This window comes from Lucilia sericata, unplaced genomic scaffold (genome assembly GCF_015586225.1).
Source record: "Lucilia sericata isolate MDLA Ls3-8-SP2 unplaced genomic scaffold, ASM1558622v1 Contig000018F_arrow, whole genome shotgun sequence".
Taxonomy (NCBI): Eukaryota; Metazoa; Arthropoda; class Insecta; order Diptera; family Calliphoridae; genus Lucilia; species Lucilia sericata.
This window is the reverse complement of record NW_023994057.1, coordinates 764,745-782,480: the sequence shown is the minus strand read 5'-3', so window position 1 is coordinate 782,480 and position 17,736 is coordinate 764,745. Positions and strand designations below refer to the sequence as shown.

At 29.9% G+C, this 17,736-nt stretch overlaps 1 protein-coding gene across 1 annotated transcript in view; it reads right to left on the bottom strand.

The window, feature by feature from the left end:
- The window catches only part of LOC119607025 (integrin alpha-PS1), a 97,386-nt gene extending 86,033 nt beyond the window's left edge, over positions 1-11,353 (bottom strand). The window contains exon 1 of the mRNA XM_037960771.1: positions 10,984-11,353. The gene's annotated coding sequence lies outside the window, so the exon portion shown is untranslated. The remainder of the gene's footprint in view (positions 1-10,983) is intronic.
- Between the last annotated feature and the right edge of the window lie 6,383 nt (positions 11,354-17,736).

The following is a 17,736-nucleotide window of genomic DNA, read 5'->3' as shown; positions in this document are numbered from 1 at the left end:
CTAACAATTGTTAAAGATTTACCAAATTTTAGGAATTGAAATTCTTTTGAGTTGCATTTGTTTCTGTCGAACATATTTCCATTAATAAAAACTAAAGTTGTTTGAAGACAACATGTTTGATTAAACTTACAAAGCATTCATCAAACAAGACTCTACCACAAGATTTTAAATATTAAATTCGAGTCTAATTGTTTAAAACTTTAACTGAAATGATGACCGAAAACAAATGAAATTATGGCCGAAAACAAATGATAACGTTATTTACATTGTAATTACACATTTCTGCTTTTGTTCTATACATTCTGCACGTTTTTCCCATATAATAATTACACACACACATTTGTTCATTAATTTATTCATTCATAACCTTACCCACCATAATAAAAATGAACATTAAATGATGAGTCCTTTTTTAACACCCTACAACAGGCGATATTTGCTTTGATATTAATAATATAAAATATTGGAAAGAAGTAGAATTGCATATAATTGATTTATAAGCAAGTATGTACTTGAAATATTTTCAAAGTTTAATTAGATTGATTCAAATATATTAAATATATTCATAAATGATTGATAAACTTATTGATTGCTTAAAACAGGAATTTTATATGGAAAAACTAAATTTATTGAATTTTCAAACAAACCAGACTTTGAATGTTTTATATATCTACTTTTATTGTACAGTGCCATTGTACAGAGATCAAGATTTTCAATCTCTGGTAAGGAATACATTTCATTTTTCTCGTATTCAGAACATTGGTACGAAGCGATTGTAAGGTATTCCTACATGAGATTCATGAAAAGGCTGTTCCTCAAAACAATATCATGTAATATTATGTAAGTATAAATATAACTTATAGGTAACTTTTAGCGTCGGCTTTGGAGATCAATGGAAAATATACAGAATGGTGGTCAACACGATAAAAAGTGCGTTATTATTTTTTTATTACTTATTTTAAATAAAACAACATTGTGAGGACAATGAATGAGTTGTGTGTTTGTAAAAGAAAAAATAAAATTCTAAAGAACACACCTTCATTTTATGGAAAACAAAAGAAGACAAACTATGTTTACAAATAAAAACACAAATAAAAGAAAAACAAAACAAAATACAATATAATGACAAACGCCACACCTCGTATAAATATGGGACTTTTGACTCTTTTTGCCTTGGCATAAATTTGACTTAAATTATGATTAAAATTAAAAGGATACACACAAAAACATTTATTTATTAAAATTCATGTTTAATTTAATGAAAATAAAACAAGAAGAAAAAAAATAATTAATAATCCCACAATCAACTGCCTACAATCACACAAGACGAAAAACTATTTAAACTACTCATCCATGAACATAAATTGGCCACAATGTAAGTTAGTTGTTGGTCGTTTAAAAAAACGCCATTATTAACGCTCCAATATCGTTACAATATTGAGTTCGTGACACGTTTGAGTAAATCAGTTATTTTTTATTATTAAACCAAAAAATATAGAAAGACTTAGTGATTGTAACGAACTTTTTCATGGCTGCCAAACATATTGGATTTTTTATATTTAATCTATTAAATTTTAAGTTAGGATGGATAATAAGCTGTTATTTGTATAATTTAAATTGTAAACTAAAATGTTTAAAAGTCTCTAAAGAAAAAAATTACCACGCAGCCTAAGAATATTTTCGTCATAAAGTATATTGTATTTAAACTGATTTTTATAAAAGGGGCAGAAATTTAATGATTTTGCTTAGTCTTTTTAAAAATTAAAAAAAATATATATATGTATGTACGTCAAAATATTTTACCCTGAATAATTAAGTACACATATATTTTTAATATAACAATGGTAACCCTAACTTTTAATTTAATTTTTTTGTGAGAAATTGTCGTGTTCCAAAGTCATTGCAGAGACTGCATCAACCAACAAAAAGTGAATGAACAAGATCTAAAGATGCCTTAATTGGAGTAATAATCTAAAAAGATTACGTTTAATAATAAGTATAATCTTCATGCGATCATATCTTATACTAAATATAATAGAAAATAATTTTCTATTGATTTAAACCAATGCAAAGAAGAAATATTTCTTTGAAAAATTGTAACCGCTTATGGCCTATAGGCTAGGTTATTGAATATTGTTAAATAAAATAAAAAATAAATAAAATTGTGTCTAAATAAATGATTAAATGGTTACATACATCTCAATACATATGTATTTTTTATTAATGTTTTGATCATTAAACAATTTATTTTGCAACATTTTATAAAATTTGCACATATTTGTCCACTTTATGTACAAGAAAAAATGATTCCTTTGGATACGAAATTCCTCAAATGTCTAAAATTAAAAATAGCGAATTTGGTTAAACTCAAAAAAATATATCAAAATCTACTTCCTTACGTCACAACAGAACCAATTGGAGAAATTTAGAAATATTTGGTAGAAATATTTAATAATTTTGTTAAAATTCCCTACAAATATCTAATCATTTGCCCAGAAATAAATACAACTGGTTGTAGAGGTAATAGACCAAATCAAGGGTACTACTGTTAAAATTTTTTAAACAAAATCAAGAAGCAATGAAAGAAATTACTTACAAATTTTATATTATCTATGAGATTAATTTTTGATAAATTTTCATATCGAAAAGTTTTTAATCTATTTACAGTTGATAACTAGTCTACCGATTTTATTATTTGGAATTTAAACAGTTCATTCTTAATGTTTTCTTTAATAAAAAATCGAAATACATATTTATTAATTTTTTAATGAACTGCCAATAGCAGTTCTAAAATATTGAACCTAGAAACATGAAATTAAGCTTGTAGAGCCAGAACTTAGTGAGAACATGTAAAAGGGGATACTTTTTCCTTTTTCAAAGTGCCCGTCTGCAGGAAATTTTTTTTGGGAAACTTTTGATTTTGCGTGAGAGAGAAAGAAATATTATTCATCTCCCTCGCGGTACGGAGTTTCTCGTACTCGGAAACTTGTTTTGTTTTGTTATTCTTCTGATTCATATAAAAACAAATCAATGCAATTAATATGTAGTTTCTGAAACAAAAGTGTCTATGTGTAGAGTCTACACTGTAGACATTAAGACCTGGTCCACAGTGGAACATAAAAGTTCTTTGGGTGCCCCAGTAGGCTAGTTGGAAGTGTGAAAGCCTGTCAGTCTGGGGGTTGTGGGTTCGATTCCCACCAGAGACTCTGGTCTGCTACAATTACAACGGGTGTATGGTCATCGTCACCCTGCTCGGTAAATTAAGTTTGAATATAATTTGTAATTGTATTGTAATGGACAAGTAAGTAAATAAAAGTCCATTTTCTGGCGAAACTAGAGGCACTAGGGCAAAAAGAAAGAGCATCTGAGATTACTATCATTTGCCATCAAAAATCGATTATTTGAGTGAAAACATAAAAATCAATTTTCTGGCTAAACTAGAGGTGCTAGGGCAAAAAGAAATGAAATCGGTGATCACTTTAATTTCCCAACAAAAACCGAATCATTGAGTGATAACATAAAAGTCCATTTTCAGGCTAAACTAGAGGCGCTAGGGCAAAAAGTGAGAAATCTGTGATCACCAAAAATTTATTTATTGCAATTTTTTAATAAAAAATATTTAGCAAAAAATATTAATTATTTAGAAATATATAAAAAATTCACAATGTTAAAATTTTAACATGGGGAAGTCAATCATCGTCATGCCATAGATTACTTAAACACAGTCTAACGGTCAAAGGAGTCTGTGCACAGTGGAAATTGGTGGACAAATCAATAACGTGATTACTTGGGGAACTAAAGTGAGGTTCTCTTTACTCTGCCTTACATATGTATAGTACATTTTGGATGCATTGACACTTTAAAGTTCATAAAATGTATGAACTTGTACATGACGGTTTGTTTTTTTTTTACTTATTTATGGAATAAATGTCCATTACCTATTATTAGATAATAGTAATCATATAAATGTTGAAAAAAATCTGAAATATGTAAAAAACAACTCTAATAACTTTATTCAATAAATACAACGCATTATATTTATTTTGAAACTGCTAAAAAATCTAATTTTAATTCATTTCGATATCGGAAATCTAATGGGCTTTCAAATAAAATTCACGTGAAAAATCCGAAAATCAAAATCCTTGTTTCCAGTGCCATGAACTGCAGGGTGGTTATGAATAAGCATATTTTCCTAGTAAAATCTAACCGCAAATGAGAAAATAGCGTTCATTGTGTTGGTGGTTAAAGAAACGATAAAATGTCTATTTGCTTAAATGCCAATTGAAAAAGGCGCCCCATTACATACGAACATTTCAAATAATATTTCCTTAATGCACTTTTTGGAAAACGAGAGAAATTAAAATAAACCATGACTACGACGAAAGTAGTACGAAAGATGTAGGACGGAGGCTTTGCTATATTAAACTAATTTGTACAAAAACAACAACTAAAACTGAATCATTATTAAGTTTGCGTGTTTGCACAATGTTTCTGTTAGAGATTCTTAAACAAATAGTGGCATTTTGCAAAATTACCCTTAATAAATGCAATACGTTTCTGTCTGACGGTTTAAACTATTATTTTTTTTAACATGAAGGGCTTATTAACACGAAATCCAACATCTCCAACTAGAATAAAGATAAAATGATGTACTGAAACAGTTCTCATTAATGCGTAATATTTAAGAAATTAAAATGATCACAAACTTAATGTAACTTAATTGTAGCATAATTCTATTGAAGTTCTTCTATACTTCCATACTTAAGAACTCTTAATGGCCTTTTAATTTTGTTTAAGTTTTATTTCCAAATTCATACTCAAATTAGATTTTTATTATTTAATTACACCAAAATAAATCACGCTAATTTACGGGATTAGAATATCTGGAATTACAAGATTTATCTAAAACATTCTTTTTATTTTGATAGTGGTATCAGTCTTAATTTAAATATGAGTAGATTAATTTAAGTATTTTATTTTAACCTATATATATAAAGAGTAGCGTTACTGACTGACTGATTCATCATCGCACAGCCCAAACGGCTGAACCTAGAATCATGAAATTTTGACAGTAAATGTGTTTTTGGTTATATAGATCCACTAAGGACGGATTTTTGGAAATTTGTACATTTAGGGGTAAAAAAGGGAAAATACGGGTAAAACAGGTTTTCTTTTCTAAAATATTCAACCAAGGAACATAAGTTTTAACATATATGGTCTTGACTGAATAATATTCTGTAAATGGGTACTCTTTGGTCCTTTTCCATTCTTCAAATGGTACCTTTTGGTTTCTCTATAATGGTTAACCGGAACACATCCTTATTAAATGAGAATTTATTGAGAGATTTTTGTACTTTTTCGTTTTTCCGATGGTACTTTTTTGTATTTTTACGATATTGAACATAGAAATATAAAATTTAAAATATAGGGACCTTAGTGAATGAGAATCTACTGAAAGGGACTTTTGGTACTTTTTCATTCATCAAATTATATTTTTTGAATTGTCTATAATATTAAACACAGAAACATAAAATTTTTGATTACATAAGAGATATTTTAAAGTACTTTTTTCAAATTTCGAAATTTTCTATAATGTGGAAGCTAAACGAATAAAACTAAAAATACAATCTTCTTCCTGAATGCGAAAATTTTGTATGTATTTAAATTTGGTTAGGGTAGCGAAGCACCCAGGGTATGCTAGTATGTATATGAAATAATGATATGTAATCCCGAAATCCCAGGATTACAATTTTCAAAATCTCGAATCCCGGGATTTGTAAAAGTCCTGATTGGCAGCCCTATTCTAAACTGACAACCATCAAAACAATCAATGAAAGTTTGTTGAGTTCACTGCAGTAGTTGTTTTATTCATTTTGGGGAACTTAATTATGTATGCCTGATCCGTATCTACAATCGATTGTCATGTAACAAGTTAATACCATTTTTAGTATGTCGGAGTTGCCTTTCAACACTTCGAAATTGGTTAGCGTTGCGTGAACTTTAAACAAGAAATTAAAATCCAAAAGCATGTACATACATATGTATGTAGTAGTTAAATTGTTAATAGTTTGATTTGATTACCAAATATGTAAAAAAATAGTCTCCAACATGTCTGGTCAGATTTTTTAAAAATGTAGAAATATAAAAAAACTCTTCAAATTTATTTAAAACTTTATAAATGAAAGAATGAGCTTACCATTTTTAATGTAAAATAGGTAGTTAGTTCATATTATATTATTTTATTTAATAAAGAAAAAATCATACATTTTCAGAATGTAATACTCTGTAATTTAAATAATTTTTTCCACCCGTATACTCAGACCATTGAACTTGTTTATTTAAAGCAAAAGTTCGAGTAGAAATAATTTAAAACCACTTCACCATTGACGTCATTAATTTATAGAAAAACAATTGGAATGTTAAGTTTTTAATACAATTTTAAATTCATTATATTGAATTAACAATATTATTTCCAGTTTTCATTTTATAAAATAAATATTAATTAGTGTTTGTGTATAATGAAATAAATGTTGTCTAGTTATACCCTACACCACTATAGTGGGGAGGATATTATGCGTTTGTGCTGATGTTTGTAACATTAAAAAATATTGGTCCTACACCCACCTTAAAGCAGGCGCGGGTCCAGCTCAAGCGTTTGGGGGGGGGGGGGGGTGGAAGATAATGATATCATCTTTATATTAAAACTATAATCAAGGATATATCAAAAAGGTACCTTCCATTTTCTGTATTCCTTCACATAAGATTGCTTATAGTGTACTCAACAATAAACGATTAAAATCGGATAAATAGTTTAGAAAATATAAGAAGTCAAATTTAATGCTTCTTGAAAAAAAAATCTTTAAAAATGTGAACTTTGAACATTAATAAAATCTAAACCGTGAAGAATTTGGAAATTTTGGAGAACTTTAAACTTCGTATTTATAGACAGAATGGTTGTACCAAGTTTCATCAAAATCAGAAAGGGTAAGGTACAAAATCTGTTCGAAAATTTTTGAAATGGCCCAAAGATATATAATAACGTCATTAATTTAGAACCATGTCAAATTTAATTTATACCATGTCAAAATTAAAGCTTGCTGAAAAAAATTTAAAAAATATGAACTTTTAACGTCGATAAAATCTAAACCGTAAAGTATGTATTTGAAAATTTTGGAGATTTCGGAGAACTTTAAATTTCGTATTTATACGAAGAATGAATGTACTGAATTTCACTGAAATCGGAGAGAGTCATGTTGAAAATCTCAGTTTTTCGATTTTTTTTAAATTACCCATAGACAACATTTTTTCAAAATTTATTTCAAATGGTTTTTAGCGACTGGGTTTTTTACAATCTTTAATTTATGAACTTATAACTTATTTTTCAAAGTTTTTACATAAAATGAAGAAAATTTACAAACACTTCCTTTCAAATCAGAGGATAAATAGTGAATGACTGTTTTGGTCCACTTGCTTGCAGAGCCCTGTGTAAGTACGTCTGTTAAATTTAAAAATTGCAATGAGTTTCATATTTATTTGATCATACGCAAATGTATTTAAGGCAATTTTGTGGACATTATATGTATAATCCACGATATCAACGTTGGTGGTGCGGATAAAAAGCATAATTTCCTCAAAATTTTAACTTGCTTTGTAAAAGGTAAATGTATTTACAAAATTTTTTATTTAACTTTAATTTTTATAAATAAAAATTAAAGTATTTTTTACTTTCAGTAAGGAAAATCGACATCTTTTATTTTCTCCAGACAAACAGGACCACCCAAATATACGTAACGACAATATTCTTTATGAACTTTGAGGATTTTTAATAAAAATACAATACATAAACAATTTATCTAATTCCCCCTTCCCCCCGTGGGTCCGCGCCTTCCTTAAAGTATACCAATCGGCTCAGAATCACTTTCGGGATACATTTGACCCTAGCCCTCATACAAAGTCCCCTTCAGAAAATGACTGACCGATTGGTATGCTTTAAGTGACCACCTCAAAGGGTGTAACAAACATAATTAATTCATATTATGCTCGTTGTTATACCCTACACTACTATAGTGGTAATGTTATTATGCGTTTGTGCTGATTTTTGTAATACCCTTTGAGGTGGTCACTTAAAGTATACCAATCGGCTCAGAATCACTTTCGGGATTCATTTGACCCTAGCCCTCATACAAAGTCCCCTTCAGAAAATGACTGACCGATTGTTATACTTTAAGTGACCACCTCAAAGGGTGTAACAAACATCAGCACAAACGCATAATAACATTACCACTATAGTAGTGTAGGGTATATCAACGAGCATAATATGAATTAATTATGTAGTCAGTCGTTTTTGCTAAAAATTTATTTGTGAAAAGAAGATAATTTTTGAATCGTTATACGATTGGACTAAAATTGAACAACAGTTAGTATTAAACATTAATGAACAAAATAATAGCCATCCAAACAAAATCAATAATGTATGAAAGAAAAATAAGGTGTCGATGTTTTCGACTAAAATTAAAGTTTTATTGATTATAACATAGCGTTTCTCAAAATTTTTGTCCTGAGTCAGTATTTGGCGAGCTGGATCAAACGATAAAATTATCCTTTTTTGAGGTTTTTATGATTTGTTTCATATTTTTTCCAAACGATAATTTCAGATTTTTTACATTTAGACCCTATGTACGCTACCAAAACATTGCCAAATAATGTAAACAACAACATACAAACCGTTATTAACAAAGCAAGCATAACAAACAAGTAGATACTTAGGATAAATTGAGTTCATATTTTAGTTAAAATTAAAAATTTAATCTAAAATATAGGGGTATGGTACCTCCCATGTTCACATGAATATCAAAGTTCTTAGTGCAAAATTTGAGGATTCTATATCCAAATATTCACATGTCAGAGCTGTTAGCGCAAACTAATAGTTTCCTAGATAAACAATATATAATTCCTATTGCTAGTCCGCCAATTTTTCTTCCAAAATGTTCACATAGATGTTAAAGAGCTTCGTCCAAAATTTAAATATTCTAGCTCTGATAGTTTCCAAAATAAAGGAATTTGTGTATTTAATTCATATGGGAGGTGCCGCGCCCCCTATTGCTAGTCCGCTAATTTTTTGTTCAAGTGTTCACGTTGATATTAGTGGCGCCGAAAAATGTAGAGGACTCTAGCTGTTATATTTTATCAGATATACTAATTTAAGGTTTTCTTTATATGGGAGAGGCCACGCCCACTAAGCTACCCCGCCCATTTTGTCCCCATATGTTCATGTGGATGTCAAAGTTGTCCAAACTGAATTTGAGGACTCAAGTTGCTACAGTTTCTGAGATATGTGACTTCAAATACTTATTTTGTATGTGGGCGTGGCACTTTACCCACATGAAATTTTAAAACAAAAGGTAGCCTATAGTTCTTTCCAGACATACAGGAAGACACTATGAAAGGTACATACAAACACACATTCATTTTTATATACATATGTACATATAATAGATAGCAGTGTTGCCAAAACCTAATTGCGAAAAAGTGCTAGATAGTTTTGAAAAAAATGCGAGAAAGTGCTAAAAATAAAGAAAAAAAATGCTGGAAAAAGTGCTAACAAAAATAAGGTTTTTTATCGTAAAAATATTTAAATTTAAATTTTTACAATAAACTACATAAATAATATTTTTATCTCAGTACGCAAATGGACAAACTCACTTATTATGGGTCGATTTTAATACAGAACAAAATGTTTATAATAACTAGTTTTAGAGTTTTTCGATTCTTACTTTATCCCAAAAAGAGGATTTTTTATATGGCTCCCCTAGAAATTTTCTAAAATATCTTTATTTTTTGGTAGTTTTTAACTGCATAAATAATGTTTTTACCTTAATACGCAAACGTACCAAATCCGCTTATTATGGGATGATTTTAGTACGGAATTAGAAATGCTTATTCAATAAATTTTTTTGAATTTTTTTCATCGGAATTCTGGAACTGCGATATTGCAACTAATAATATCGCCATTAATTCTCGAAGCAGTTCTGTCAAAAAGGGTGTGATTAAAAAGTTCCGATGAAATCATTTCTTTCAATATTTCTATTGTTACAAATATTTACATTGGGATACTAGTCCAGATTTTAAAAACAACTACTTTAAACCATTAGAAAAATATCTCGAATTTATTGTAAGACATTTTAATTATAATTAACGGTTTCCAAAAATTGATCTCAATCTCAACAATTTAAATCATAAATCGCTGTAAAAAGACCTAGTTCTAAACAAGGTGTATATGTTCCCTAAAGCTTCTCTAGAACTATATCTGAGGATAGTAAACTCGAACTTAAATCATTGATTATAGAACTAGTTACAGAAACGTTCCATTGAACGTTTGTTGATGCGTAACGCAAAAATTTTTTAAATTGAGTTTACAATTATAATGATATTTTTAATTTAAAGTCTAAAGGGAAGACACGAATGAAATTCTTTGTAAAGAATATTAATAATATTAAAGAATATTATTAATTCAAAAAATTTTTGGAAATGTATATTGAATATAACATTTTAGTTTAGCTTGTGAAATTTTCCATAGGAAGTGGCCCTTTTAAAATGTAACTTAAGCTCATCAAATACGAACCGATATTTCTACAGATAACCAGTAAAAATTAATTTTTATGTTGTACATAATTAATTAATAATATTTCTACAGATAACAAGTAAAAATTAATTTTTATGTTGTACATAATTAATTAATAATTAATTTTTAACCATATTTTTACAGCAGACCAATTAAAATTGGCATACAAGAAAATGTGTAAAAAATCCTAAAATGTCCTAAAAATAAGTGCCAAAAACCATTTGAAAAATGTTAAAAAAGGTGTTAGGTGCTAGATTATATTTTTGGGTGCTAAATGATTTTAAAAAGTGCTAAATCTAGCACTAAAAGTGCTAAATTGGCAACACTGATAGATAGATAGAAGATATGTATAGATTACTTACCTTTATTTTTGTTGTTATTGTAGTTGTCTCCTTATTTCACAGCTAAAACACAATAATTACATTTTGCTTACATACAACTTCTTCTTTAAATAATTGTAATAATGTAATAACAATGTAATATAACCCCTCTTACACTCCCACTTAACAACACTCTCTTTCGTATTTGGCAGCTTAAGAATGGCCGTGGAAACCGAGAAACGATTGCCTTGGCAAATGTGCAATTTATTATTATTAAACACTTTTTTAACTAATTTCTTAAACTTCTTTCATCAATATTTTTATATACAGATATATACATTTGTTTAATATTATACAACAAAAATATTTTATTATTAACAATTAATTAACTTTAAATAGCATCATTTACCCTAAACAACCGAACACTTTACAAATATTAAGAAAACTAATGATATGGAACAATAACAAAAAGGCATCAATCACTTATTACAGTTGTTGTCAGTGTTGCCAATATTTTTTTCACCATTTCCCGTAAAACTATGTCACAAAACCGCTAGAAATCGCCATAGACTAGATTACAGACTAAATTACTTGACAATAGTCTACACTATATACTACGCTATAGACGACACTATAGACTAGACTATAGACTAGACTATAGACTAGACTATAGACTAGACTATAGACTAGACTATAGACTAGACTATAGACTAGACTATAGACTAGACTATAGACTAGACTATAGACTAGACTATAGACTAGACTATAGACTAGACTAGACTAGACTAGACTATAGACTAGACTAGACTATAGACTAGACTATAGACTAGACTATAGACTAGACTATAGACTAGACTATAGACTAGACTATAGACTAGACTATAGACTAGACTATAGACTAGACTATAGACTAGACTATAGACTAGACTATAGACTAGACTATAGACTAGACTATAGTATAGACTAGACTATAGACTAGACTATAGACTAGACTATAGACTAGACTAGACTAGACTATAGACTAGACTATAGACTAGACTATAGACTAGACTATAGACTAGACTATAGACTAGACTATAGACTAGACTATAGACTAGACTATAGACTAGACTATAGACTAGACTATAGACTAGACTATAGACTAGACTATAGACTAGACTATAGACTAGACTATAGACTAGACTATAGACTAGACTATAGACTAGACTATAGACTAGACTATAGTCTAGACTATGGACTAGACTAGACTATAGACTAAACTATAGACTAGACTAGACTATAGACTAGACTAGTATGACTAGACTATAGACTAACTATAGACTAGACTATAGACTAGACTATAGACTAGACTAGTAGACTATAGACTAGACTATAGACTAGACTATAGACTAGACTATAGACTAGACTATAGACTAGACTATAGACTAGACTATAGACTAGACTATAGACTAGACTAGACTAGACTATAGACTAGACTATAGTAGCTAGACTATAGACTATAGACTAGACTATAGACTAGACTATAGACTAGACTATAGACTAGATATGACTAGACTATGACTAGACTATAGACTAGACTATAGACTAGACTATAGACTAGACTATAGACTAGACTATAGACTAGACTATAGACTAGACTATAGACTAGACTATAGACTAGACTATAGACTAGACTATAGACTAGACTATAGACTAGACTATAGACTAGACTATAGACTATAGACTAGACTATAGACTAGACTATAGACTAGACTATAGACTAGACTATAGACTAGACTATAGACTAGACTATAGACTAGACTATAGACTAGACTATAGACTAGACTATAGACTAGACTATAGACTAGACTATAGACTAGACTATAGACTAGACTATAGACTAGACTATAGACTAGACTATAGACTAGACTATAGACTAGACTATAGACTAGACTATAGACTAGACTATAGACTAGACTATAGACTAGACTATAGACTAGACTATAGACTAGACTATAGACTAGACTATAGACTAGACTATAGACTAGACTATAGACTAGACTATAGACTAGACTATAGACTAGACTATAGACTAGACTATAGACTAGACTATAGACTAGACTATAGACTAGACTATAGACTAGACTATAGACTAGACTATAGACTAGACTATAGACTAGACTATAGACTAGACTATAGACTAGACTATAGACTAGACTATAGACTAGACTATAGACTAGACTATAGACTAGACTATATACTAGACTATAGACTAGACTATATACTAGACTAGACTATAGACTAGACTATAGACTAGACTATAGACTAGACTATAGACAAGACTATAGACTAGACTATAGACTAGACTATAGACTAGACTATAGACTAGACTATAGACTAAACTATAGACTAGACTATAGACTAAACTATGGATTAGACTATAGACTAAACTATGGATTAGACTATAGATCTACTTATAAGCTTAAAATTTTCAGAAAATAATGTAGGTACCAACTCCATTTCACCATGTCTAGTTATTTTTTTAACTTTAAGATATATTAAAGTTTTCATACGAAAATTGTCTTAACTGGATGATAAACTACCGGTTAAACGATAACTGGAGGTGGTCAAAATGGGGGTTAATATGTGAAATATTCAATGATTATTACAAAAATGGGCAAAAACGCCAAAAATCTCCAAACTTTGGTTAAAATCTCCAAATTTCCCGCTAACCACTAAAACACATTTTTTCCCTCAATTGTCAATCGTCAAATTTGACAGGAAAAACATCAAATTGGCAACAATGGTTGTTATTAGATATTTGTTCTTTAAATGGGGTACTAATCAAAGTATATTAAACTCTTCCAAAAACAAAATGCATGTGGTTGTTGTAGATGTTGTTGTACAACAACTTTGGTACTAATAATAACAACAACAATGGCAATTCTTATTATCATTTGTTTCCTTAAGTATTTGTCATCTTTAGTTGCTGAAAATTTCTAAAGTGTTCGGTTGTTTAGTGTAAATAGTCCTGTTTGAATTAATCTAATTGTCTAATTGTTAATACATAAATATTTTAGATACAAATTGTTCCGTTATGGAAAAATGTTTTAAATATTAGTTTAAAAAAGTGTTTTAAAATTTGCAAAAAATTCAATGTAATTTTGTTAGGCCGAGCACCGGTCGATGGTTTTCTTCTGTCGGTTTGTTTAGTGATGAGAAAGCGTTAATCAAAGAAGTAGTGGGAAATTCTGGAAAGAAAATAATTTGTATGAAAAAGTCTGAAGGGAATAGAAGGGTGTTGCAAAATGGAAATATTGTTTTTATATGCAAGGAAATACAGACGGTAGAATATCGTTATTTGAACAACAAAAGAAAAAGGTAATTTGAAATTACTAGTAGGTACTAAAGTAATTACATCCTTCACCACTTTAGTGGGGAGGGTATATTGGGTTTGTGCTGATGTTTGTAACGCACAATAATATTGGTCCTATACCCTTATACCTTATAGTATACCAATCGGCTTAGAATCATTTTCTGAGTCGATTTTGAAATTTTTGAAATTTGGCGGATGATCTTCTATGGTACCGGAGACGAATCCTATTGAAAATGGTCAACATCGGTCCATTATTTCACCTAGCCCCCATACAACTGAACCCGACGAATAGGGATTTTAAGTTCATAATTATGTTTAATATACTCGTATCTCGACAAAAAACTGCAAAACCAAGTTCTATACTAGCCTTGATGACGTTCATGAATTTTATAATTATAGGGTCTCATTTGGCCATAGCCCCAATACAAATTCCCCTTTAAAATTTGACTTAAATGTCCAAAATTTTGTTCAACAATAAATGGCTTAAGTATAATTCAAGGCAAGGTACAATTCAACTTAAATGCTTTATTATGAAAACTAAATCACATTTTATTTTTGTAACAGGTGTAGGGTATTATATACTTTAATAATAATCATCCAAAAATGCATTTTTTTTTAAATTAATATTTTGTCTTTTTTTCATAATTAAAATATACTTTTTGAGTAAAAAGGTGGCAAAATTATTAACCCTTTAGTTGTGATGATACTTTTAATTTTCTGATTTTAAACTTTATTACGCTTTATTACGAAAGCATAATAAATATATTGTATATCATGTAACTTAAAACTATGGGTATTTCATGTCAAGTGACCTGAACCGATGTCTTCCGGGATGAAATTTGAGCCAATGTTAGTCATAGTGGATAGTAGTTTAGACTCAATTTTTCAACAAGATCGGTCAAGAACTCACTGAGTTGTTATGGGTCAAAGTTTGACATTTTTGCAAAACATTTGTTTCTTCTCATCTCATTGGTGAAAATTTCAAAAGACATCGGTTTCAAAAGTTGGGTCACTTAACATGGTATTTCAAAGAATGTGTTTGAATAAGCATGGTTGCATTTTTTAATTCCCGACTAAAAACCGAAAAAGCCGTTGACGATTTGTTCCGGATGTCCTACATTTACTTTCCAGGACTTTACATTGTCATGCATCCATCATTGGTGATGTCTTAAAGGAGTGGTCAACTGGGTTACTTAATACAGACATCAACGATATCAGAAAATGAAGAGAAAATAGCACAGCGCATCAATATCTTCTATTAATATTAATGGACACTTCCTATTGATGTTTGCCAAAATTAAGGAAGTGAAAACAAACAGCAAAGTACTACAAAAACCATATCAGTGAAACATATTACAATACATACAAACATACATATGTATGTACTACATATACATACATACATTGTATGTATGTATACCCAGCAGTTCGGTCGGACAGTCCCAAACTAAATATAAAACCTACCACTTAGCCACGGACTGCTCAGGTGACTAGCTATTTAAACATGCGATTGCAATACGAGGAAGTCAATCGTCACCCTATACATTACGAAGAGACAAAAAGCTTAAGTTTGTTTTTTAAGTGTCCACTCTCTCGATTACAAAGGGGACACTAAAGTGACGATTATCTTCCCCCTCGTTTACAAGGAGTACATCCGTGACGAAAGACGAATTAGAGCCAACCAGGTGGTTAGACGTTAGTGGAAATCAATGTCTTTTTCAGATGCAATGACTCTTTGCCGAACTGCTGAGTACTTTCCCAGCAGTTCGACGGGACAGTCCCGAACTGACCACTTAACCTACCACTTGTGGTGGCCCCTAGCCACCTGACTACCCAGGTGACTAACCATTTTAACATGGGCTTGTCCTACGAGGAAGTCAATCGTCACTCTACACCCTACAAAGATACAGTAAAGAGACGATTGCCTCCGCTCTCGCTTACAAAGGGGACACTAAAGTGACGACTGTCTTCATTCTCGTTTACAAAGAGTTTATTTGTGACGAAAGACCAAAAACATACGAATTGGAGGTGGTAAGATATTAATGGAACTAAAATTTAAAAATTTCAAGTCATTTCTCCAAAAGATGGGTAAAATAACTACTTTCGGAAGTACAACAAAAAAAAACAACTTTTAAGAGTATAATCTCTAGGTTACTTGAGGACAGTAAAGAGACGACTGTCTCCGCTCCCGCTTACAAAGAGGACACTAAAGTGACGACTGTCTTCATTCTCGATTACAAAGGGTACATTTGTGACGAATGACCCAAAACATACGAATTACGATCATCCAGGTGGTTAACTATTAGTGGAAATTACTGTCTTTTTCGTATGCATTGACTCTTTGTCGAACTGCTGGGTTGGGCAAATATACATATGTATATATGTATATACATACATATGCATGTTAAAAGCATTTTCTAATTTAATGGATTTTTTTGGGGAGTATGAAAATAATTTCAATATCAATTTATAAAATTGTATCTGGTGTCCGCCACGAATTGTATATTTTTAATGATAACAATCATCACAAAAATGAGTAACAAGCTAATGGGAAATCTTAGCAAATGAAAATAGAGAAAGAGGCGCCAAATCTCTGCATTTTGGATTTTCAAAAAATGAATATGTACATTAGAGATGTCCAAAAATATGAATTTTGTTTGGATGAGTCCCATTTTGATTTTATATAATTAATGATTTTTTGAATACATACATATGTACATATATGACTTGGAAAATTGTCAATAACTTTCCCAACAAAAACTTCAACAATTTACATTTCAATGAGTACTGCGGAAGACTTATCGTCGTTTTTTGTTTCAAAAACAAAACTACTTACTTAAATCCTTATTTACAAGTGATCGTAGTAAGTATTTTCCCAACTCTCTATTTGTAAGCGAGCGTGGTAAGTACGTGCTTCCAATATCTTCACCGTGTTAAAATGATAGGTAAATTTTAGTATTTTAAGTAAGTTTTTGCTGGGTTGTTGTTTGTCCTTTTGAATAAATGGATGGATAAATTTAATGGTACAATTTTTGTTGAAATCAGAAAGTTCCACTAATTACCCAATTTTATACCTTTCAATCGATTTCCGTCACAGGTTTCCATTATTATACTAATGAACAAAATAAGAGCCATCCAAACAAAATCGATATTTTTGGGCCCCTCTATGTACATTAATTTTCATTAACATTTCCATTTACTAAAAAATTTGTATAGGAAGACATTTAAAAACATATGTACATAGTACATGATACATAGATACATGCATATGTACATATGTACATATTTAAAATTCTCTATTAGAATTTGTACTAAGAACTTAAAAATCCTTGTTGAGTTATAGCTATTTTAAAGGCAATGAGCGATATGTATAAACATTTTAAACGTTATTTGGAAAAAATATGGAATGTTGAATCACTATTTGTAAAATGGCATAAATA